Here is a 24,213-nt window from a genome sequence, read left to right on the forward strand (position 1 = left end):
ACTCAGACATTCTTAAAGCTTGCTTTCAGCTGCTGAGGAATGCTGATGCAGCCCTTGAGCTCATTCTTACTAACTTCTTCAGCTTGAAGTCTTGCAGCTCCACTTCTTGTACTTTATATTTCAACATTATTGAAATATTTTCAGTCCACCAGTCCCTTGCTGCAGACCATGTGCTTTTTCCCTATGCCTTTGCATACTTTCCCTAGCTCCATGTGTGGTCTTGCAAATATTATTCATCCATTATTTTATAGTCTTAAATTGACTTTCTTTGTGAACATTTCTTGAGAGGACTCTTGGTAGACTTGAATACCCACTACTCTCTCATACGCCGTTCATTTTTATCATTATATTCCTTCACATTTTATACTCCAATATAACTGTATTTTTACCCCTTCCCCATTGATGTAGCCTTCATAAGGGGAAGGACTATGTCTTTTGATCTTATGTAGTGCCTAACATAGAAATGTGTGTGGAATTAATGAATTTTACCGCTAGATTCATTTCTACATATTTATCTTTATTACATTTTAAAAGTACAAAGATACCAATTGAATTACTGAAATATTAAAGCAAAGAAGATTGCTCCAGATGAATGGTGTAGGTTGTAGTCACTGCTCACTTTTACTGACAATAATTGAGTTTAATTTTATTTTCTATCCTTTATTGTTATTAGATCGTGTTCTTCATAGGTTTCACAGGATAGAGTTTTTCATTTAATTATAATAAACCAATACTTTCAATGCCAAATCCTTTAGATACATAATATTTTTAAAAAGTAAAATTGTATAAAACCATAGCTATAAAAAATCCATTTCCAATGTAAGAAAAATTACTGAAAATAATAGTTGGATGATATCATACTCAGACAGAAATGCTAATAAATAATTGTTTTGAGCCCTGTCATCACTCAGCTTAAATAAATCATTTCACATATGTATATGTATGGATAAAATTGTTTCTATGTTATCTTTAATTATAATTTGTTTTCTTAGACTAAATAGTCTTCAAAAAGGCAATGTAAGATTTGGTAATTTTAAAACTATGTATCTTAGAATCATTAAAATATTCTAGATATTTATATTTCCAGCCACTTAAACATACAGGCAGTCATAGTCCATAAAAGAACTATGTATACGGATTCATAATGAGAGTGTCTAGTAGTACAGTAGTATCTATTCATTCCTGTATTTGTGGGTTCCTGTTTTAATATTTTAGCAAGAGGTAAGAGAAAAATGAAGGAGGATACTTTTCCAAGATTTAAATTATGATACTATTTAGAACAAAAAATAGATTTCAAGTCATAAGCCCATCCTGGTTTAGTTGGAAATGGGCAATACCCACTAACACAGTGTATCAGAATAATTCATTAAAAAAACCAAAATGTGTGTAGGGAGTGAATGTAAACATTTTAATGCATAAAAAGTAAGCATTGTATTTGTTCATATAGCAATTTACTGTCAAATAAGTAAAGCATGAGTCTTTGTTGTTTGTGTAAATAACTGTCTTTCCACTAAAACCTGCAAATTTTTAGATTTGACTAACAATTTTACTTGCCCTTTTAAAGTATGGAACTTAAAAATAAAATAGCTTTACTACGACTAATGTAGTTCTTTGCAAATAATGTGTGCTCAATATGTACTTATCAAAAGACCATACTACTGTTTTACTCTCATAAGTATTTAAATCAGAATATTAATATTTTTATACATGAAGTTGAAACACATGTATAATTTAGAGAGAAGATCATAATTATTATTATTGTACATTGATTAGCCACAGGTGTAGCTCTTTATACTCTTAAGTGGTTAGTAGGAAGGTGAAGGTTGGTTGACACCTTTACACATGAGGTATCCAGGCATGAATGGGAGTCTTGGGGAAGAAATGAATAATTATTTTACTGCAGTTAAGGTTTGATGAGAGTTCCAAGAGCATTTAGTATATCTTTAGGGCTTCTCTACAGAAAGGAAAAGGTAGACTATGAAAGGGAAGAAGTTCTATCTGTTGATACCATTTTCCTGTTATACTGGTCAAGGAAATATATAGGTAAGTGGTATATTACCACTAAAATATAAAAATATATTTGATTTAAGCCATTATATATAATTTTCCAAGTTATTCTACAATTTGAAGAAGGAAAAAAAGCTTTGTCACTATCAAGTCATTTGTGTAATAATTTTTTTCTGATATCATTAAGAGGCACATCATTTATTAAACATCTTCAGATTTTAGCTGTAGCACACATCTCACAGGAGATCACTGCTTCAACCCAAAACTGCCAATTTTGAGTAGGGCTCAAACCAAGGAATGTTGCAGCAGGTCTAGACTGTAGCTTAAAGATCCCTGCTACTTAGGTAATGTGACCTGGTAAATCCCATATATTTAGAGTCATCTATACATTAAGCAACCATATGCAGCTTCTAGCAAGTTCTAGTAGGTGACTGTGCATTGCAGACTCCTACAGTTTTGGTGCAAGGCTACTCTATGTGCAGCAGGGATCTATATGCTATTTGAAAAGCAGCTCCTGGAAAGCTACTGACTCTAGCAGAAACCAAGCATTTGATCATGCTGCATGAAGTAGCCATGTGACTAGAGTTGAGGCTCCAGAGCTGAGAACTGTAACCCACAAAATCATAAGCTTGAGCTAGCCCACCAATAATCTATTATGCAAGGGGAATGATGTATTCAAGAATAGAAATGAACAAGTTCATGGTTTATATTCAAGCAGCATGAAGAAATGTCTCAACCACCATTTCACCCACCAGAAATGCTCCGGCATCTTCCTGTCAGCTTATACTTATTATTTCATGGGGGTTCCCTAATCCAATTGATGGAGGAAGGAAGAAACAAAACGAAAAACAAAAACACAACAGATCTTGGTTCATGGCTGGATTCGATTGTTGTATTATACTACTACTGCAGTATAATCCCATGTAAAGATGGCCCTTGAAAGAAAGTTGTGAATGGAAATTCTCCTCATGGGCAGATCTTCAGTGCACCTGGTCATCAGTTTTGTGTGAAGAAATAAGGGACACAGTTATGAATACATATGAACTCATGGGTGAATTGCATGGCTAGTTGTCAGTGATTTAGAAAAAATACAAGACTGAAAATTTAGGGCAAAGAGATTGTAAAATAAAACAAATAGCTGGATCTTTGGGAGTGGGTATCAAATGTAAAGATCTTTGTATGACACCTTGATGCTCACAAAAACAAGATACTCCAAATGAGTAGATGGCAAGGGTGGTAATCAGGTAGAGACCTCTTGCTGATATCCTCAAGCAACGCAGTGCTTGTGTGATAGAATCATGAATGGAGAGGCCATGGTGGGAAAAATGAAGGCTATTGCATGTTTCCAAAAGATTTATTTTCCACTCACCAAAGGGATTTATTCATTGCCTCTGTGTATATCTGATCTGCTGCCAAAAGAAACCAACATTGAACCCTTAATTCTGTCCTTTAAGAAGAGAAACAAGGCATTTGGAAGCAAGTTTATTATATTGAAACCCTCATTCTGAGAAAGTTTCACAAAGTAAGATTGAAACATATTTCCGTGCTGGTTTGCCTCTCTTGCCCGTAGTGCTTTGTCTAGCATCATAACCCAAGGGTTCAAAATGTGTCCCATTTACTGGACTATCACATCATATTGTTCCAAGGTATTCACTTTATGATAGGTTGAGCACATTACCGTGGGATCTACTGGCTCTGCAGCAAACTGTATCAGCCAATGGCTGCTGCCTCAGTAGATCATTGGAATTAGTTTTGAAGGTTGTGGATGTGGTGCCAGCGTGACGACACCACCAACCAAGTTTGGGTTGATGTTCTTTATTATTTTGTGGACAGCTTAAATCATTACACTTTATATGATTCTATGTCCCTCATAGGTAGATCATGTGAATGTGGAATCAAGCAGGTGAAAGTAGTAGACTGTTTATCGTCACTCCTAATGAGTCACTTGGGAGATTCTGATTTCCATTCCTAGTTTTTGGCTCTGTGGGTCCAGATAGTCTTCTTCCCAATTCTCTCAATAGTGAAAAGAGTTAGAGTTCCACTAAATGTAAACATTTAGATACCACCCAGTTTTTTTAGGTCCCTCATGGTGGTAGATATGAAGGCAAAGAAAGTTACAATATCAGCAGGGTCGCTGAACCAATTCTCATGAAGAGACAGAATTGCTAGATCATAATTGACATTCATATTATTCCCTGTGATACTCCAGTGTATTGGAATGTAAGGGATTGGAGCATCATGTGATACTCCAATGTCAAGTGTTAACTGAGAGTCAGCAATGTCATTAGTTTGGGCCTATAGAATACAGCACCTAGACACTCAAATACTTAGGGATGAAACTCTGATTAATACCATCAGAAAAGCCTTTTAGACTATTAGACACCCTAGCTGAGGATGAGGTCTCTAGTATAGGTGGTAGAGGAACCAGGTAGTAAGCATAATTAATGATGTTAGGAACAACTGTAGCAGTAGAGGGTGGGATATCATCCATATAAAACTACTTCCTTGTCCCCGACCCCAAATCATAGCCAACTATAAACTTAAAGAAGCTAGGGTTGAATAAACTTAATGGGCAAAGCAAAAGAATCTCAGCAAGTGTTGAAAGTGTATGGGACACTGAAGGTGTTCAATCCATGTCTCCTTGGATTCCTTTCACCATGTGTGCATGTCCATTCTGCCCCATCACCAGCTTGTTTTGCTACTATTCACACTGTGATCTCCACACTTTATGGGCCCTGGAGCCACCTGGTCCACATGAAGTGACTGAGAGTTTTATATACTCTCCAATCCAGTGCTGAGGCGACTGGTAGCCAGTGATTGACTGCTAGGGAAATACAAAAAGCCAGTTCTTTTGACTTGAGACGTCAAGACAGTCTTCATGAGATAATTCACTTTCCAGAGCTTTACAGAGCAGCTGGCATTGCAATGAAACGTACTTTGTTTCTTTCCCCTTCCCTGTCCTGCCTCCTCCACTCTCTCACTGGCTTCTCCTGAAGCATTGGCTAAAGGTAGCACTTGCACATGACTTCTCCGTGCTCCAAGAGTTCTTCAAGTCTACTCCAAAAAGGCTAGTTTTCATGGAGAACTAAATGTAAACCCCAATTGGTTTATTTTTGTCATGGTTAATATCTTGAAATAAAAATTCAGTATATAGAAATCAAAAAAATCCTGTAATGCAACACTTTTATTATTCACAAAATATAACATTAAAGTATGTTTAGACAGTTTACTTGTCCAGACCATATTCTTAATTGCAACCCACAGTACTTGCCCTTGTGTAGAGAGTACAGATCTGTTTCATGATATAAGCAAGAAGGAAAATAAGATACTCAATTTATATGCCAGTGAATTAATTATAACTTGATTTTTTCTTACTAGCATTTTCCTCCTTGACTCAAAAACCTTATATCCAAAAAATTATTATGGAAAATCATATAATATTGAAATCATTGAAATACATAATATTTGTAAGTAGCATGTTTTCTCTTCAAGTATTTTTCTAGTGGTATTCATTATGAAACTGCTTGGCTCTACACACAAAAATATTGGCAGTGTCTTTATAAGGATAACTAATAAAACAAGGAATTATAAAAATGGATATAGTTTAATGAGTAAACTTCACTATGTCTTAAAATTTTAAATTTTACTGACACAAAACTTTATTTTTAGTTTACCAGCACCTCAGTTACAATAGAAAATTCACAAACTTGTTACAATTTCTCAGAATTATAATAATCTGCAGAATAATTTTTTCACTGAGAAATTTTTTTTACAATTTTTCTTACAAATGATCTCATATATTCACTTATCCTGAAATACCTAATTTGCTCTATAAATTTACCTGCATCGCTATCCTTGCCATATATCTTTCTTGATTATCAGACCAAACCCCTCTTATGTGTTCTGCTAATTTTCTTCCCTATGTTATTTTCCAAATAAATCAACCATCCTGTTTCTAAAACATGTATTCTCTAAATAAGAATAGATATTTGGAAACGGCATATGTAGATTCTTGAAGAAAGAAGGAGAAATCTTCCATTATATTTAATATGTGAATCAATCCTCAGGGACAGGCAGTAATAATGTCATAAAGAGACTATTTTCAGACTTAATCACATTTTATATGTTTTTCCACCTAAATAGCATTGTAGTGCTAGGATAATACATTTTAAAATACTATGCTGCCTGAAGTAACCACTGAAGTTATCTTTTAATTTTTATTTTTTTAAGTAGAAGAGCAAATCCCCTACAGATACCAAAATTAAAGACAGCATTTAAAAAATATTTGCTAAGTGAATTAATAGATAAATCATAATTATATAAATAAAATATAAATTTATTATTCTACGCCAACTGTGGTGAATGTTACCTCTCTGCAGTAAGCGCTCAGATTTTAAATTGGTTTTAATACAAAGGGAAAACACTGATAATTGAGGCCAGATGAAGGCCAAGTGATAAAAATCAGTTTCAGGTAATAATTAAACAGGTGAAAATTGGGTTGTTATAAGATGATTCCTGTTGAGGAGACGTATTTTGACTAGTGTGAAATATATTCATATTAAAAAATATGGTGACTGGGTAAATTACAAAAGCATATCCTAAAATTCAATTCACTTAAAGTGAGACTTGTTTTGAGTTCATAATCATTTTTACAGCTGTGTCTGCTAAGTTAATGGCATTCATAGAAGAAAAAATGTGAATAAACCCAAGTTTCCTAGAAAAGATACCCATTACGGGATAATCTTATTGTTAATGTAAGGAAAAAACTATGAAATCACCATTTTCTACCATCTATCAAACACGAAATAGACCACAGCTTATACATTACTGTGATAATATTTTATTTCTTGCCACTGATTGTGTGTTTTGTCAATGTGGAGGAAGGGCTCCCTGTGTAAACCTAAATGGCTGAAGGATTTTTCTCAGTAAACCTCGAGATGTAACAGGAATGAAAATGGAAAAATAATGTTCAGTTGGAAGTCTCTGGAGGCTCTGCTACATGAGGTATAATTGGACAGGCCCAGCAACCCAGTATACCAATTTCCAAATGAAGATTGTTAGTCATAAGAAACATGGATACTTCAAATCCGTCTTGGGAGTTCAATCAGTAACAACAGGGGCTAAGAATACAGAAAATCATCTTAATTTCAAAAGTTCTATTGGAGAACAAAACCCCATAATATTCATTATTTAACTCCTTCCATTTATAGATTTCACTTTTTAAGAACAAAGCATGGGAGTGTTGATCTCAAGTAATTTCTTGAATTTATATTATTGTTAAAGCCCTTTGACTTTCAGATGTAAACTTTTTAGAGTCAATCTGAAACTAAATGCGATGTAAGACTTTAGAATACTCCCTGCAAATATGTATTTAAATATAATCAATAAATATGTAGGATAATCATATTGTAAATACCAACTAATCATTTTGGTCAACAAATCATAATTTTTAATTTATAGTTACCTTAAACAAATCTAGTGTAGTCTTCTTGAAAATATTTTCTCGCAGGCTGTGTAAAAGATTTTCTTTACCAAATATTACATACTTTCATAAAAATATAATACATCTCAACTTACATGCACACATAAATTATTTGGTCCAAGATTTTAAATGCAATCAATTTTTAAATGTTTAACTCTAGCTAACATTAAATAAATAAAAGCCTAATAATGTAAAAAGTGAGAATCTCTACAAAATGATGCAAGTATTAACAAGAGTGAGCATTTGCTACTTTGAGAATGGGAGCTTGGGATCTAATATTCCCAAATTAAAACATACCCTTATACTCAGTGGCTTCTCTCTATATAAGCACTGACCTTTTCTCTGTATTGCCCACTCTCCTGTGGTCTAGTGTGAAGTGGTTCAAAAAGAGATGACAAAACCAATTCACAAGCCCGGAACCCAACTGGGATCAGCTGCTAAAGATATTTCTGATCAAAAATAAAGAAATAACCTGCGTCACTGGGGCTTTTCAGCTTTAACAGCAGGAAACCTGTTCATTTCTGTATTCTGTAATAGCCACAAAAATAATTGGTCCTGCAGTACTCTGACTTAAAATGTGGTTTCAGCAATAAAACATATTGCATTCTCATGATTTTATTTTATTTTTTTACTGTTTATGTATTTAGTCTATACTCTATGAATTTACTTCCATAGATGCTTGCTGAATTTCAAGTAACAAAAAGTGCTAAACCTGATGGTGTTCCCTTTAATAGTATTACTCCCCTTAGAAATTTAGTTGTGTACATTTGGCAGCACTAATTATTATTTTTCTCATTTATATATAAATGATTTTTTCCTGTTTTCTTCAACATATTATTTTTATAAGAACTTTTTTTCTTGAGAAGCAAAGAGAGGATGCATTTATATTGATTTCCAAATCTCCTTAACTATGCTTTGTTTCTTGGCTAGAAAATCATGTGGCAATTCTGAAAAATTATTTGGCAGTACACAACTGGTTGGATTAAAGTATTAGTGCAAATATTATTAGAAATGCTCCAAAATTTTCTGCCATCTACGTGAATTCTCACAGGAAACTTCTTCCCCAAAGAACTTACCAAACACTAAAGACTTAAATACTCCCTAATACCCAACTATCGCTGAGATTATGTTTGCAACTCTAGGAAAAAAACGTATTATTTCTCACTCTTTTTCCTTTTTGGTCTCTGTCTTTAACCTTCTTACTGCACTTCTTTTTCTTTTTTAAGTTCTGGGACGCATGTGCAGAACGTGCAGGTTTATTACATAGGTATACATGTGGCTCGGTGGTTTGCTGAACCTATCAACCCGTCATCTAGCTTTTAAGTCCCCCATGCATTCGGTATTTGTCCTAATGCTCTGCCTCACCTTGTCCCCCAACCCCCAAGAGGCCAAGCTGTGTGATGTTCCCCTCCCTGTGTCCATGTATTCTCATTGTTTAACCCCCACTTATGAGTGAGAACATGTAGCGTTTGGTTTTCTGTTCCTGTGTTAGTTTGCTGAGAGTGATGGTTTCCAGCTTCATCCATGTCCCTGGCGAAGGACATGAATTCATTCTTTTTAATGGCTGCATAGTATTCCATGATGTATATGTGCCACATTTTCTTTATGCAGTCTAGCACTGATGGGCATTTGGGTTGGTTTCAAGTCTCTGCTATTGTAAATAGTCTGCACTTCTTTTAATAAACAAACAAACAAAAACAAGTAAAATAACAATGCAACAAGGAAAATCCTCATACGGTTTTGGGCCAGTTCATGGTCTTCCTCTTCACTGCTTCCTACATGGGTGCTGGCAGCAGTGTTTATTCTTAGAGACCCACACCTTTCTGCCACAGTAGATTGGATTAGATAGATACATTGATCTAAGTTGTTCTTAGCAAATTATCTCTCACGGAAAGAGTAGTTTCCTGCAAGTAGGGGATATATCATCTGAGTTGTGATATTGGAATCTTCAGCCTTGTGAATACAGAAACAGAGTAAGCTAGACTTCACAGAAAAAAGAAACAGAAGCAGAAAAGCAGTGAAAAACAACAACAGTAACAACAGAAAAACAAGCGAGCAAACAATGACAAACAGAATATTATCTACTTCTTTTTCACACTATTTTCCAAACTTTTTGTTTCTTCTTTGGACTGGCCACATCCTTGTCCTCATCATCAGAAGACACTCTTATAGTATGATATTTATTGTACATGTTCCTTGGCTTGTCTTCTATACGCAACCCAAATGCTTACCGCCACCCCTGTGTATTTCTAAGGCAAGGAATAGACAGATAAATTCTTGACTCCCCAAATTATTAGATTGTGATCATAGAAAATGATCTACTTCCTCAGTCTTAGTATGCTCAAATGTAACCGGAGCCTCATGATAGAGATTGCAGAGGACTGCTGTTGTGGGAAGGTAAATTCTGCAGTTTATGCAAACCACCTTGCACAGCACCCATCATGCTTACAAAAATGTCTCTCCTTTCCTTCCGCATTTTCTCTGCATTTACTAATCTTTCATGGTCTCCAATAAAATAGCAGTTTTCTCCCTCTTGTACCCTACAGCCAGAGGAGTTTTTGATTCTAGAACTGAGAGACAGTAGATCGAGCAGTCATCCTTCTTATTTTTATTTTTATTTCATTTTATTTTATTTTTATGAGACAGGGTCTCACTCTGTTGCCCAGGCTGGAGTGCAGGCATAGACTCTGCCTGGACCTCCCAGGCTCAAGTGATCCCCCTACCTCAGCCTCCAGAGTAGCTGGGCCCACAGGCATGCACACTTAGCTGTTGTCATTTTTATTTTTATTTTTTTTGGTAGAGACAGGGTTTTGCCGTGTTAACAGGCTGATCTCAACCTCCTGAGCTCAAGCAATCCACCCACCTTGACCTCCAAAAATGCTCGGATCATAGGCATGCACCAGCATCACTTTCAATATCGAAAATCAGGTGATAACTCTGGGCAACACTTTGGAAGCAGTCAGTTTCCATTAATGAATTGATTTCCCTTCCCTCATCCCTATCACTCATTTTCTTCCCTTTTTAGGAGTCTTATAGTCTCTGTTGTTTCTTTGCATCTACTCTAGAAAATTATATCAGGCTGCTCTAAAACATGTCTCTATAATGAATATGGCTTGTTTCAGAAAACATAGTTAAAAAAGTATATTTATATATTCTTATTTATTAGCTTTGTTTCCTCATGAGATTTTGTACAACAGAAACAAGAAAACTTTACAAAAATTCACCAAGAAAAGACAAAAGGTAAAAATATATAAACTTAGAACTGAGAAAATGTAAACCAGAATAAAATGAAAAATCAAGAAAAACGTATGTAGCAGCTGTGTAAACTGAGAAGATGACGTACTCAAATTTGATTCTGAGCCTGGTTCTGATTGTGAGCCTCTTAGCCAACAAAAAAAAATAAATAAATAAAAAAAAATAAGCGCATGAATTATACCATATTGTTAAAAGATGTAATTCATTTTGGGGGATGTCAGTCAAATGTATACGTTAATGTATGATTTTAGTTTTTAGAATCGTAATAGTGAACAATAATAGTTATATCAAAATATTAATTTCCTATTTACTCCACTCTTATATCAGCATATAGAATAGCAACATATTCAAGTTCTACCTTTACCTTTACATCCTTTATATCATCCATGACAAGACACAATTGAAAATATTGTACACATTTACCCCTTTCAAGATATTTTGTTACTTCCCTCAGAGTTTCCATTGAGGTCAAGACCTCAAGACCTGTTAATTCTGACGCTGTGTGTCCTTTTATTTTCCTTTTATTACAACAACAACCTCCTAAATGTTCTCTTTCTTCCAGTTCCTTCCCATAATTGCCAGCAGAATCGCTTTTTCTTTTTCTTTTTTTTTTTTTTTTTTTTTAAGTCTGGTTAAACTTTTCTGTATGTTACGCGTGGCACAAAGTCTAAAATCCTTAGAAATTCATGTAAACATCTTTCAATATTTCATCCACTGCTCCTTTAAAAAAACACACAATGTATTATTTTGGTATAAAACATATCATCAGCGGATGCAGTTACTGCTACTTTGGTTTGCTTCTTTGCTGTCTGTTCTCTTTCCCTCACCCACACAAACCCAGAGAAGAATTACTAACAACCAGTGCAGCACACAGGTTTTGTTCCCACTTTCTGAGGCTCAGTGTGCAAACATTTCTCCATTAACAGGAACTTAGTGGAGGGGTATTTATTGCCTGATTGGCCATGCAGTTTGGCAATAAGCCCACTACATATTTCCGAGGACTTCTCTGAAATTCCATTACTCAGCCTGCAGGAAGGTCTTTGTCTTTCTTTTTCAGAAAGCCATGAATCTGTCACTTTCATATCCTTGTAATCAGAACTGCCAAGAACTGTGAGTAACTGCAAGAGTAATTGCAAACTAACAAGTTAGCTTGCCACAGGTTCATGGATATTGGTAGGAAAACAAACCTCTTGTGTTAAAGACAAAGGACAGCTTTTTAACCTCCTCTCGAACTTCTTATTTTCCTTAATCCTGCCCCTCTTTACACTTTTTCCTTGGGAATATCTTGGATATTTTTGACCTTTGCTCCTAGATTTAAATTTTAGAGACAACTCATCAATTTACTTGAAAACAATACGCAAAAAACAATTCCTTTAAAACTACAGATAAATATGGGGAAAACTGGCATTTTAAACCATATTTAGTTTTTCTAATCAATTGCTTGATTTGTGTCTCTATTTATTTATGACTACTTTTATTTCCATCAATAGCTTTTCATACATAGCCTAAGTATCTTTTGTTTGATATTTTCTTACTTAACTTTTGTTTTGGTTGCTATTATATGTGAAGCATTTCAACTTTTTATTTCTAGCTTAAAGACATATAATTTGTTTTGGTTCTTCCTTTTCAAAATTGAAATTTTTTTTATTTACTTTTCTACCTCAGATTTCTGACTCTATGAAAATACAGACCTGTGACTATAGAAATGAGTAGAGAAGAATAAAGATTTACAAAACCTTAAAGCTAAAGGAAGGTAGGTAATATATTTAAGTTCTTCTTTACACGAAGGAATAAAGTTTTTCATTATTTTAATTTAAATGATTTTGGTTTTGCTCTTGTCCTAAAACCCATTTTGGTTTGTATAAGAGTACAGTTTGTCTTTCTTCATCATACATTTAAGGATTAATTAATATGTTACGATGAGTGGGTATGTGTTTTGTAGTTAGAAAAATAATTATATTTTTTGTCATTGGGAGAGCAATGTAAACTGCACCTTTCAGTGTGCTTGTATTAAACCATTTTACACTTCATCACTACACACTATACATATAAACTGTGAAGCTCTAAATTATACAAGATAAATACAATAAGTATTTGCATTCTTCCTAGAGCCCAGTATGAGAGCATCTCTTTGAAGTGGTTTTTTTTTTTTTTTTTTTTTTTTTTGATGTTGTGGTATTCCTAATATTCATTGGTCCATCCTACACTTAAGGAAAGAAACGTTTCTTCTTATTTTCTGTTAGATGTTTGCAATACCCTAATTTTATTCCTATAGTAATAATTGGTGTCTTCTTTCATGTTTCTTGATCCATTACCCTACTCCTTTTCAAAGAATCAGCATTTTTTTATTCGTTTCTTTGCCCTTCTCTTTTGTGTTGATATGTGCTCTTATCTTTATTATTTCTTTCTTTTTACTTACTTTCATTTTAATTTGCTCTTCTTTGTACAATCTATTTGTATATACATCCCACAAGATAGTTTCATAATAAACTGCAGAAATTGACAGGCTGGTAAGAAACAGGCAAATCCACAATTTTACTTGGTATTACAGTGCTGCTATCTCATTGATATATGGAATAAGTGGACAGAAAATCAGTAAAGAAGTAAAGACTTAAGCAACATTATCAAACTGATCTAATTAACATATACTGTATGTTCCATACAACCCTAAAACAAGATCTCTGTTAAGTGCTCGTGCCAACAGTCACCAAAAGAGACTACATGCTAGACATAAAAAATTCTCAATGCAAATAGAAAGACTGCATTCACAAACAACATGTTCTTTGTCCATAGACAATTATGTTAGACATCAATAAAACACTGAGATCTGGAAAAATCCTCAAATATTCTGAATTTATACAGCATAGTTCTACCCATTTGTAGTAGTCCCCTAGGGCTGTTATAGACTGGGTGGTTTAACCAACATAAATGTATTTTTTCACAGTTCTGGAGGCTAGAACCCAAGATCAACCTACTGTCAGAGTTGGCCTCTGGTGAGGACTTTTCCTGGTTTGCAAGTGGCTGTCCTCTTACTATGTCCTCACAGGACCTTTCCTCTGTAATGTGCACCTCTAGTGTTTCTATCTCTAAGGAGGACACTAGCCCTATTTAGTTAGAGTCTCACTCTTACAACCCCATTTAACTTGAATTACTTCTTTAAAGTCCACATCTACAAATACAGTCATCTTGGGGATTATAGTTTCAACATATGAATTTGGGGCGACATAATTCAATCTATAACACCATCGCACTTTTAATACTTGAAAATTTTGAATATATTGATAGTCGTTTAAAAAGCCCATGCATCCTATTTTTTTCATCTATACAACTTCTTGGAATTTTTTGGACAGAATTTCTTTGAACTTTGAAACACACTGTCTTACTTCTTGGCATGCCAGGAGATTTTTTATTAGAGGCCGAGCACTGTAATATAGAAAATCTGTATTTTGATGTCTACCTTTAGAAGAGCGCTGTGCTTTGTTCTGACAGATTGTAAACTTATTGAGTATCAACTTTCCTGTCTTTTTAACTAATTGCTCGTGCTATAACTTGTTCTAGAGTAGCCTTAATTCTAGGGAGATGTTCGATATATTATTAAGGTGCGGTGTTTTTGAGGTATCCACTTAATTACACATGTTATTAGGGAGAACTTCCTATTCTTGTTAGAAAGATCTCAGAAATTTCCAAACTTATCTGAACTTTAACTATTTACTTGTATTTAATGTTGGTCATTTGTTGTCTGGCCTCATAGAATATCTCTCATTCAGTGGGCTGCACAAGCATACCTCAAAAATATTGCAGATTTGGTTTCAGACCACTGCAAGGAAGTAAATACTGCCATAAAGTGAGTTACAAAAATGTTTGGTTTCCTAGTGCATAGAAAATTATGTTTACATTATACTGTAGTCTACTGGGTATGCAATAGCAAATGTGTAAAGAAAAATGTGCATACTTTAATTAAAAATACTTTATTGCTTAAAGCTGTTAACAATCATTTCAGTCTTCAGTGAGTCATAATCTTCTTGTTGCTGAAGAGTCTCATCTTGCTGTTGATGGCTGCTAACTGACTGTGGTCATGATTGCTGACGTTTGAGTGGCTGTGGCAATTACTTAAATTAAGACAGAAATAAAATTTGCCACATCAATTGACTTTTCCTTTCACAAAAGATTTCTTTGTGGTATGTGATGCTGTTTAGTAGCGTTTTACTCACAGTAGAACTTCTTTCCACACTGGGGTCAATCCTCTATATTTATGTTGCTGCTTTACCAACTAAGTTGATGGAGTGTTTCAAATGCCCTCTCCTCCTGCCTTCATATTGCCTAAGACACAACAATATTGAAAGTAGGCCAATTAATTTCCCTGCAATGGCCTATAAGTGTTTAAGCTAAAGGAGTTGTCTCATGTTTCTCACTTTAAATAAAAAGCAAAAAATAATTAAGCTTAATAGAGGAAGCAATGTCAAAAGCTGAGATAGGTCAAATGCTAGACCTCTTGAGAAAAATAGCCAAATTGTGTATGTGAAGGAAGCAAATTGTGTAAGGAAGCAAAACAGCCCAACTGCTGATGTGGAGAAAGTGTTAGTAGTCTGGATAGAAGACCAAAACAACCACAACATCTCCTTAAGGCAAAGCCTAATTCAGAGGATGAAGCCTGAGATGGGTAAAAAAGCTACATAGAAACCAAGCAGAGATTGCTTTTTAAAGTTGAAGGAAAGAAGCTCTCTCCATAACGTAAAAATATAAGATGAAGCAGCAAGCGTCTTTTTTTTTTTTTTGAGATGGAGTCTCACTCTATCACCCAGGCTAGAGTGCAATGGTATGATCTCAGCTCACTGCATCCTCTGCCTGCCAGATTGAAGTGATTCTCTTGCCTCAGCCCCTGAGTATCTGGGATTACAGGCACACACCACGATGCCCGGCTAATTTTTGTATTTTTAGCAGAGATGGGGTTTCGCCATGTTGGTCAGGCTGGTCTTGAACTCCTGACCTCAGGTGATCCACCCACCTCGGGCTCGTGATTACAGGCATGAGCCACCGCGCCCGACCCGATGAAGCAGCAAGTCCTAAAGTACAAGTTGTAGAAAGTTATCCAGAAGATCTAGCTAAGTTCGTTGATGAAGACAGCAACACTAAACAGCAACTTTTCACTGTATGCTAAACAGCCTTCTATTGGCTGGTTGGTGGAACAGTCAGAACACACACATTTATAAAGGAAGTTTGCCATCTCATATGGGTGTGGTTTGTGATGCCCCAAAACAGTTACAATAGTAGCATCAAAGATTACTAATCACCTAGTACCATACCAGATACAACAATAACGAAAAAAAGTTGAAATATTTCATAGATTATCAAAATGTGACACAGAAACATGAAGGTAATACCTGATTTTGGAAAAATTGCATCAGTAGACTTGCTTATTGCAGGATTGTGCAAGCCTTCTGTTTTTCAAAGAAAAAAAAAGACACATCTACAAAGCATGGTAAAATGAAGCACAATAAAATGAGTTACGCTTGTATTCAGCAAACACGAAAGATGAAGCCAGTGCAGATTCCTGGGTCTCTTTTCGTGTATAGATTCCTACTCTTGGTTGTTCAGTTCCCAGTTGCCTAGCCTCTTGGAACGCTGATCTCCATGTCTTCAATTCAAAAAGATCCTGTAGGACATTTTCATTCTATCCTAAAAAAATTCCTCCAGATAGAAAACGGATATTTTTTAAGCCCACCTTGATCTTCTTCTCACAGAAGTCACAGAACTTCACTGACTTTTGTTCAATGTGTGAAAACAATTGTGTTGCATAATTTATCCAGTTTTGAACTGATGAATGTCCCAGCTACCCAGATTTCATCATATTGTATGCTTGCATCAAAATATCACATTACCTATACATAGGTACACCTAGGATGTAAGTTTTAGCCAGTTCTCTCACTGCTATAAAGAACTGCCATAAACTGGGTAATTTATAAGGAAAAGAAGTTTAATTGACTTAGTTCCGTATGGCTGATGAGGCCTCAGGAAGTTTACAATTCTGGCGGAAGGGTAAGCAAGCACGTCTTACATGACAGCAGGTGAGAGTGAGTGTGCGTGTGAAGCAAATTGGGAACAGCCCCTTACAAAAACCAGCAGATCTTGTGAGAAGTCACTCAATATCATTAGAACAGCATGGGAGAAACCACCCCATGATTCAAACCAGGTCACTCCCTCGACATCTGGGGATTACAATTCAAGATGAGAGTTGGGTGGGGACACAAAGCCTAACCTTGTCATGTATGCACAAAAATAAAAAAAAAAAGACAGTGAAAAAATCCAGTTTTATGTTTATAATTACTGTATGAGGATGATTCAGGTAATTGTCTCTTTAACATGACCAGAAGCAAAAGTCTCAGACAGCTCAGCTAAAATAGGAACAGAATATAAAACTTTAGGAAGTAAACTGGATAAAGCAACATAGAAGATAAGAGACATTTATTATTAACCCATATGTGCCAAAAGTGAATTAGATAACAATTAAAGAAATATGGTTGTGTAAACTGGGAAAGTTCTGCGAGGCATGCAGTTTAATTTAATCCTTTGTTAACTGCAGAATTCAGTCTTCAACTGCTTGCCTTTGTTTGAGGATTCACTTTGAAATCTTTACCCCTGAATCTATCATTCTCTTTGATAATCCCCATTTTGATTCTATTTGTTATTCACTTTCAGAATCCTGGAAATATTCCCTCTCTTTGAATCTAAGCCTTATTCCTATCACCTTTTAAAATCTGGTCTCAAATTTGTATTTTAAAAATATGAAAATTCATATCTAAAAATATATATTTCAAAATACATTTTGTGTTAAAATTGTGACTTACCAAACACATCAGCAAATGGAGTTTACTAAGAAAACTTAAAACTAAATTATAAAAATAAACCTGTATTTAACTTACTGTTTACTGTATTTGTAAGTTCCCAGTTTTGACTACAGTTAAGTCATAAAGGGAAATATCATATACAACATCTTCTATAACTGCCTATTAGAACTTTTTACATACGTACATTCTTTAGTTTAAAAAGTTTAAAAATTAATACTATATTACTCTGGCAATTCACATTTCATAACAATTGGATTTAAAAATACTGTTGAAATTATATGTACATTTTAATTTTGATTTTATCCGTTGTTCATAGTGTATATTAGTCAACATTCCAGGTCATTTTTTTTTGTATATTTAAATTTTTTATTTGATGGATTTTCAAATGGTTTGACTCAGCCATACAGTGCATATGTAGACTTAATATTGTTGCAGTAACTTTCATTTATTAATATGTTCATATATAAAGGAAACTACAAGCTGCTTTAAAATGCAGTATTTTTACTTGTGCATTCTTATAACTGTAGTCAAAGTACAGCCATTTTATACTGCTGAGCTTAAAATTATGAGATAATCAATATTTTATATTTTATTCTGAACAATGCTAGTATTTTTTCAGCTAACTCTGAAATTGAAACATGCGAAAATGAATACTTTTGGAAAAGATCTGAGATATTCTAAATTTCAAGATGGTAAGGAGTGGGTTATCTTCATATAAACGTTGAAGGCATATGGTAACACTTCACTTACTTTATGTTATTATTATTTTATTTTGTGCTGAGTGTTGTTTCTTATCATCCACCATGACTGAAGTTACACTTGAGCACTGTATTGTATGATTGACACTTGAAACATGGCAATGGCACACCTCAATTACAAAAAAGCAGAAATAAACAAAACATGTGATTGGATCTTTTATTGAAAAAAACCAAAAAATAAATTAAAAGAAAGTAAAATGTAAACAATTAGCCATAAACTTTAGGGTTAGATTTAAAATAAGTATTTACTTCTTCAAGAAAAATAATGCCAGATATGCCAGATTATTATCTTCAACACATTCAATATTCCCCCCTCCCCCTTTTTTTTTTTTTTTTTTTTTTTTTGCTTTGTATTAAGCAGTGTTGAGTTAAACTAAATTTGGTCTAAATCTGCATCCATATATAGTAAACTCCACCCTAAGTTAGTATGTAAGCAAGCTACTACTTAAGAAGATATTCTTGTTAACAGATAGTTGAATCTCAGACAACTACAGCAGCCAAGTTTTAGCCAATCACAGATGGGCAGCTGATCAGACCGTGTCCATGTAAGGTAAATGCACCATCACATCATGCTCAAATAAAGCAAATACTGAGCTGTATAAAATCAAGCTGTTTCTGTGTTACTTCCTTTTTCTATCTATAAATTATTTCTGCTCAAAATGCTATATGGAGTGCTCTGAACCTCTATTGGTACAGGATACTGCCTAATTTATGAATAGTTTTTTGCTCAAATATATTCTGCTAAATTTAATTTTTCTAAAGTTTTTCTTTAAAAATGTTGATATCAGATGTGGGATCTAAAGTCGACCTGCAGCAGTCACCAGGACCGCCCAGTGAGTCAGCAATGGTATCCAAAAGGCCCGTCATGCCCATTGCTCTCTTGCAGCATCTGGATGGTGTGGGTGGCTTTTCTCTCAGATTTGAGCTGTATACTTTCGAGTTTTGAGTTCCCTGTGTTCATTTGAGTATCTGGGACTAGTTCTAATGTCATGACAGAAACAAAACTGGTTCCTGCAGGAAGGCATCAGATGTCTGACTGGGTCCTGCAGAGACTCAAGGTTCAGTAGGCAAGTAAGATTACTAGAAGACAAGGCATCATGCATTCATCTTAATCAAAGGGTTCTATAACTCCTCCATCTGGAACAGCAGTCAATTTTCTGTATAAGAACTGTGGACCCAGAACTTACTCTTTTCTAGAGAAATGGGTCAAACATACCAAAGATAACTTACAGTTACTGTAGCCATTGTGAAGAAACTCTTTACAAAAGGCAAACAGGTACAAGTCTTGATAGCTACAGCTGCTACACAGACCACAAGACTTTTTTGAATATATTTTATACTCAAATCAAGGGGCCCCAAAATAAAGAACAGTGTGTCATGAGATGTTTGCCTTTATTATAAACAAGTAAGTGATCAGAAAAGAAATTGTCAACTTTCACACCAGCCAGCTGGTGGGCCCAATCCCTTTGGCCGGGACGATTTTCTCACTAGAGAAAGTCCCCAGAAGCCTTAACTCCTGGGACAATAATCAACAAATCTTTCAGAGAAAAAAATTAATATTTATTTGGTGGGAGATCAAGTTGAGTCTAAAAGATTTAGACATGTCCCTATGTCTAAATCTGTCTAATCGATACTTGGAACACTTTTAGAAAAATATTTATAAGAATTTTTCTTTTGGTCTTTGAGGAAGTACCACCCAGTTTCCGCAATGGTTTAACTAATTTACACTCCCAAGAACAGTGTATAAGCATTTCTGTGTCTCCACAACCTCACTAGCATCTGTTATTTTTTGATCTTTTAATAATCGCCATTCTGACTGGTGTGTGATGGCATGTCATTGTGGTTTTGGTGTGCAATTCTCTAACGATCAGTGATATTGAACTTTTTTGTTTGTTTGCTTGTTTTTTGTTTTTTTGATATGGAGTCTCCCTCCATCGCCCAGGCTGGAGTGAGCGGCGCCATCTTGGCTCACTGCAAGCTCCGCCCCCCAGGTTCCCGCCATTCTCTTGCCTCCGCCTCCCGAGGAGCTGGGACCACGGGCACCGCCACCTCGCCCGGCTCATTTTTTTTTTTTTTTTGGTATTTTTAAGTAGAGATGGGGTTTCACCATGCTAGCCAGGATAGCCTCAATCTCTTGACCCTGTGATCTGCCTGCCTCGGCCTCCCAAAGTGCTGTGATTACAGGCATAAGCCACCACGCCCAGCCTTGAACCTTTTTTCATATTCTTGTTGAAGGAATGTATATATTCTTTTGAAAAGTGTCTGTCCATGTCCTTTCCCCACTTTTTATGTGGTTTTTTTTTCTTGTACATTTGTTTAAGTTCTAATAGATGCTGGATATCAGACCTTCATCAGACACATAGCTTGCAAAAATTTTCTCCCATTCTGTAGGTTGTCTGCTCACTTTAGTGATAGTTTTACTTTGCAGAAGCTTTTTAGTTTAATTAGTTTACATTTGTCAATTTTTGTTTTTGTTGCAATTGCTTTTAGTGTCTTCATCATGAAATCTTTGCCTGTGCCTGTGCCCTGAATAGTATTGCTTAAGCTGTCTTCCAGCGTTTTTATAGTTTTGGGTTTTTCATTTAAGTCTTTAATCACTCTTAAGTTAATATGGTGTAATGAAGGGATCTAGTTTCACACTTCTTTATGTGGCTATTCAGTTATCACAGCACCATTTATTGAATAGGAAATCCTTTCCCTGTTGCTTGCTTTTGTTAGGCTTGTCAATGGTCAGTTGTAGGTGTGCAGTTTTATTTCTGGGTTCTCTGTTGTGTTCCACTGGTCTATCTGTCTGTTTTTGTACCAGTGCCATGCTGTTTTGGTTACTGTGGCCCTGTAGTATAGTTTGAAGTTGGATACTATGATGTCTTCAGCTTTGTTCTTTTTGCTTATGATTGCCTTGGTCATTAGACCTGGAAATCCCATTACTGGTTATATACCTAAAGAAATATAAATCATTCTGTTATAAAGATGCATGCCGATGTATGTTCACTGCAGAACTATTCACAACAATAGCAAAGAAATGGAATCAACCTAAATGCTGATCAATAGTAGGCTGGATAAAGAAAATGTGGTACATATACACCATGGAATACTATGCAGCCGTAAAAAAAGAACAAAATTATGTCTTTTGCAGAGAAATGGATGAAGCTGGAGGCCATTATCCTTAGCAAACTAAAAGAGGAACAGAAAACCAAATACCACATGTTCTCACTTATGAGTGGGAGCTAAATGATGAGAACATGTGAACACATAGAGAGAAACAACGAACACTGGGGTCTATCAGAGGGTGGAGAGTGGAAGGAGGAAGAGGATAAGGAAAAATAACTAATGTGTACTAGGCTTAATACCTGGGTGATGAAATAATCTGTACAACAAACCCGCATGACACAAGTTTATCTATGTAACAAACATGCACATGTACCTTTGAACTTAAAAGTTAAAAACATACAAAATCAAGTAAAATGGAAGTGGGGGAAAAATGAGAAAGGACAAATTCTGGGCACCAAAGAATGCCCTGGTATTATATCCACAACTATATCAATGAATAAAATATATACAATTAAAAATATTGTCCTCTCTAGTTTCTCTATTCAATCCTACTTCTCACATAAGGATCTTCCAGTTAACTGAAACCCCTTTTCTCATATCCCTGCTGACTATATACCCTGCTAACTCCGTCCACCTCTTCTTTGTTGTCATGATCTTTGCTATGTTGCAAAACTCTTTCTTGGAAACAAAACAAACAAACCGATAGATCTGTGACTAAATCTTCAACACAACAAAACTAAACAGGAGTAACCAGTCTCTGACCATAAGGCAAAAGAAACATTCACGCTGAGTGCAGTATTCAGCACTGAGTACAGTATTGCTGTACCTGGATGATGACTAAAACTTTTGAATAAAAGGTTATATGATCTATTTCTGTCAGTATGCTTATGTATGTCTGTATATATTATATGTATCTGTAAACATTTTCACCTTATATTAGAAATATTAAATTATAAAAGTAGTCTTATTTGTTTAAAGAAGACTAAGTGCTTATATAAAATTTTTTTTCAGATTAATAAGTACCAACCCAAATGCTTTTCAAGTTTTTGTGATTTAAGTAATGTTTGGTTAAGAAGAATATTGTTGGTTTGACTAAAACTAACATATTTCAGGGTTGTCAACATTAAAAACAATGCAGATGCATGAATTTTCCTTAGGTTTATTGGCAAAATAAGCTTATGTTATCTCTATATTAAAAAAATTGTCAACAAAAATAATTTAAGATGGTCGCTAGCTGTTTAATGTCTCATCTTCACGAGTAACCCAAACCTAATAAAAACAAATAATTAAAGTAGATATAAGTAAAATGAAATTTCTATTTGAAACCTGTCATCTCTCTTCCAGAATGTTTTAATTTTATTTTTATCAAGAATACAAAGCTGAGGCTGAGAAAAATCTATACAAAAAAATAATTCTAAGGCATAGCAAAACTAACAAACCAAAACAAGAACAAAATAGCATGTAGGCATGGGCACACCCACCCACCCACACACACACACACACACACTCACCAACACCTAAGAAGACAGAGACACTTTTTTGCCTCTTATTATTTCTTATTACAGAGAAACTAAAGATATTTGGGACTGTTAGTAAACATGTTCTGTGTCACATTGGCAATTGTACTGTGAGAAAGCAGCAGATGCTTCTAGAATTGATTCAAAGATTTGCCAGATTGCTGGTGTAACAAACAGTTCATCATTGCTTACTTCCTATTGTTCACTGAGAATTAAGATCACTTAAGGGTTACAAATTCTTATTAATGTATGTTACTAAAATTACTAGAAATAATAAGGGAGACAAATCTACATATAAATATACAAAGAGGGTAAGATATGCTGCTGGTAAGAAAGTGTAAAATATGAGCATATTTCATTTTATTTATCAAGGATAAAAAATAAATAGTTTTGTTCTAAAATAGAGTAATCACTTGTTCCAAAATGAGAAGAGAAATAGTGTAGGACTAAATACCATAACCATAAAAAATCTATAAGTTCATGGAAGATGACGCTTGCAAAGGAATTTTATGTGCAATCAAGCTGGCTAAGATTGATCGCACATAAAACAAGGAATTACAAGGAAATTACAGATGGTTCTCAATTTACAATGGTTTGAATAGTTTTCTGAGTTTATGATAGGTTTACTGAGACACAATCCCATTATAAGTCGAGGAGCTGCTTTTGACTTATAATAAGATAACAGCTCTTGCTGAATGCATATCATTTTCACACCATCATAGAATAGAAAAATCATAAGTTGAAGCATCATAAGTCAGAGACGGTCTGCTGTGTTGCCAGCATTAAATGCCTTTTTGACTTATAATATATTTCAAACAATGATGGGCTTATGAGATATAACCCCATCATAAATCAAGCAGATTGTGTATTTTTAATGTTTTTTTGATAAACATTAATATCAGAAGTACACTGATGCAAAACTAGAATTTGATTCACTGGGCTGAAACAACAAGAATATTGTGAGAAATAGTCTACAACTCTTGACAGAAGATTGTAATTTTAAAAAATCATTTAGGTAATTGGCAAAGCAAACAAAGATTCTGTGTTTTACTAAAATAAATTCTTGTGTTTAATGTCTTTTTTAAGCTTTTGATCACCTAAGAAAACTGAGTCTTTTCCATTAAAAGAGTGATATTATTTTAAAACTATGTAACTTTCTGCATTTGCCCTTGAAGCCTTTTTAATTATCACTCTAGTTAAATAAACGATCATTGTTTCACAATGACCTGCAATCCTATTTTGATCATGTGTTTTAAACACTCGATTGTTCTGTTTGTTTGTTTTCTTTTTCTTTTTCT

Source organism: Rhinopithecus roxellana, chromosome 1 (assembly GCF_007565055.1).
Source record: "Rhinopithecus roxellana isolate Shanxi Qingling chromosome 1, ASM756505v1, whole genome shotgun sequence".
Lineage (NCBI taxonomy): Eukaryota > Metazoa > Chordata > Mammalia > Primates > Cercopithecidae > Rhinopithecus > Rhinopithecus roxellana.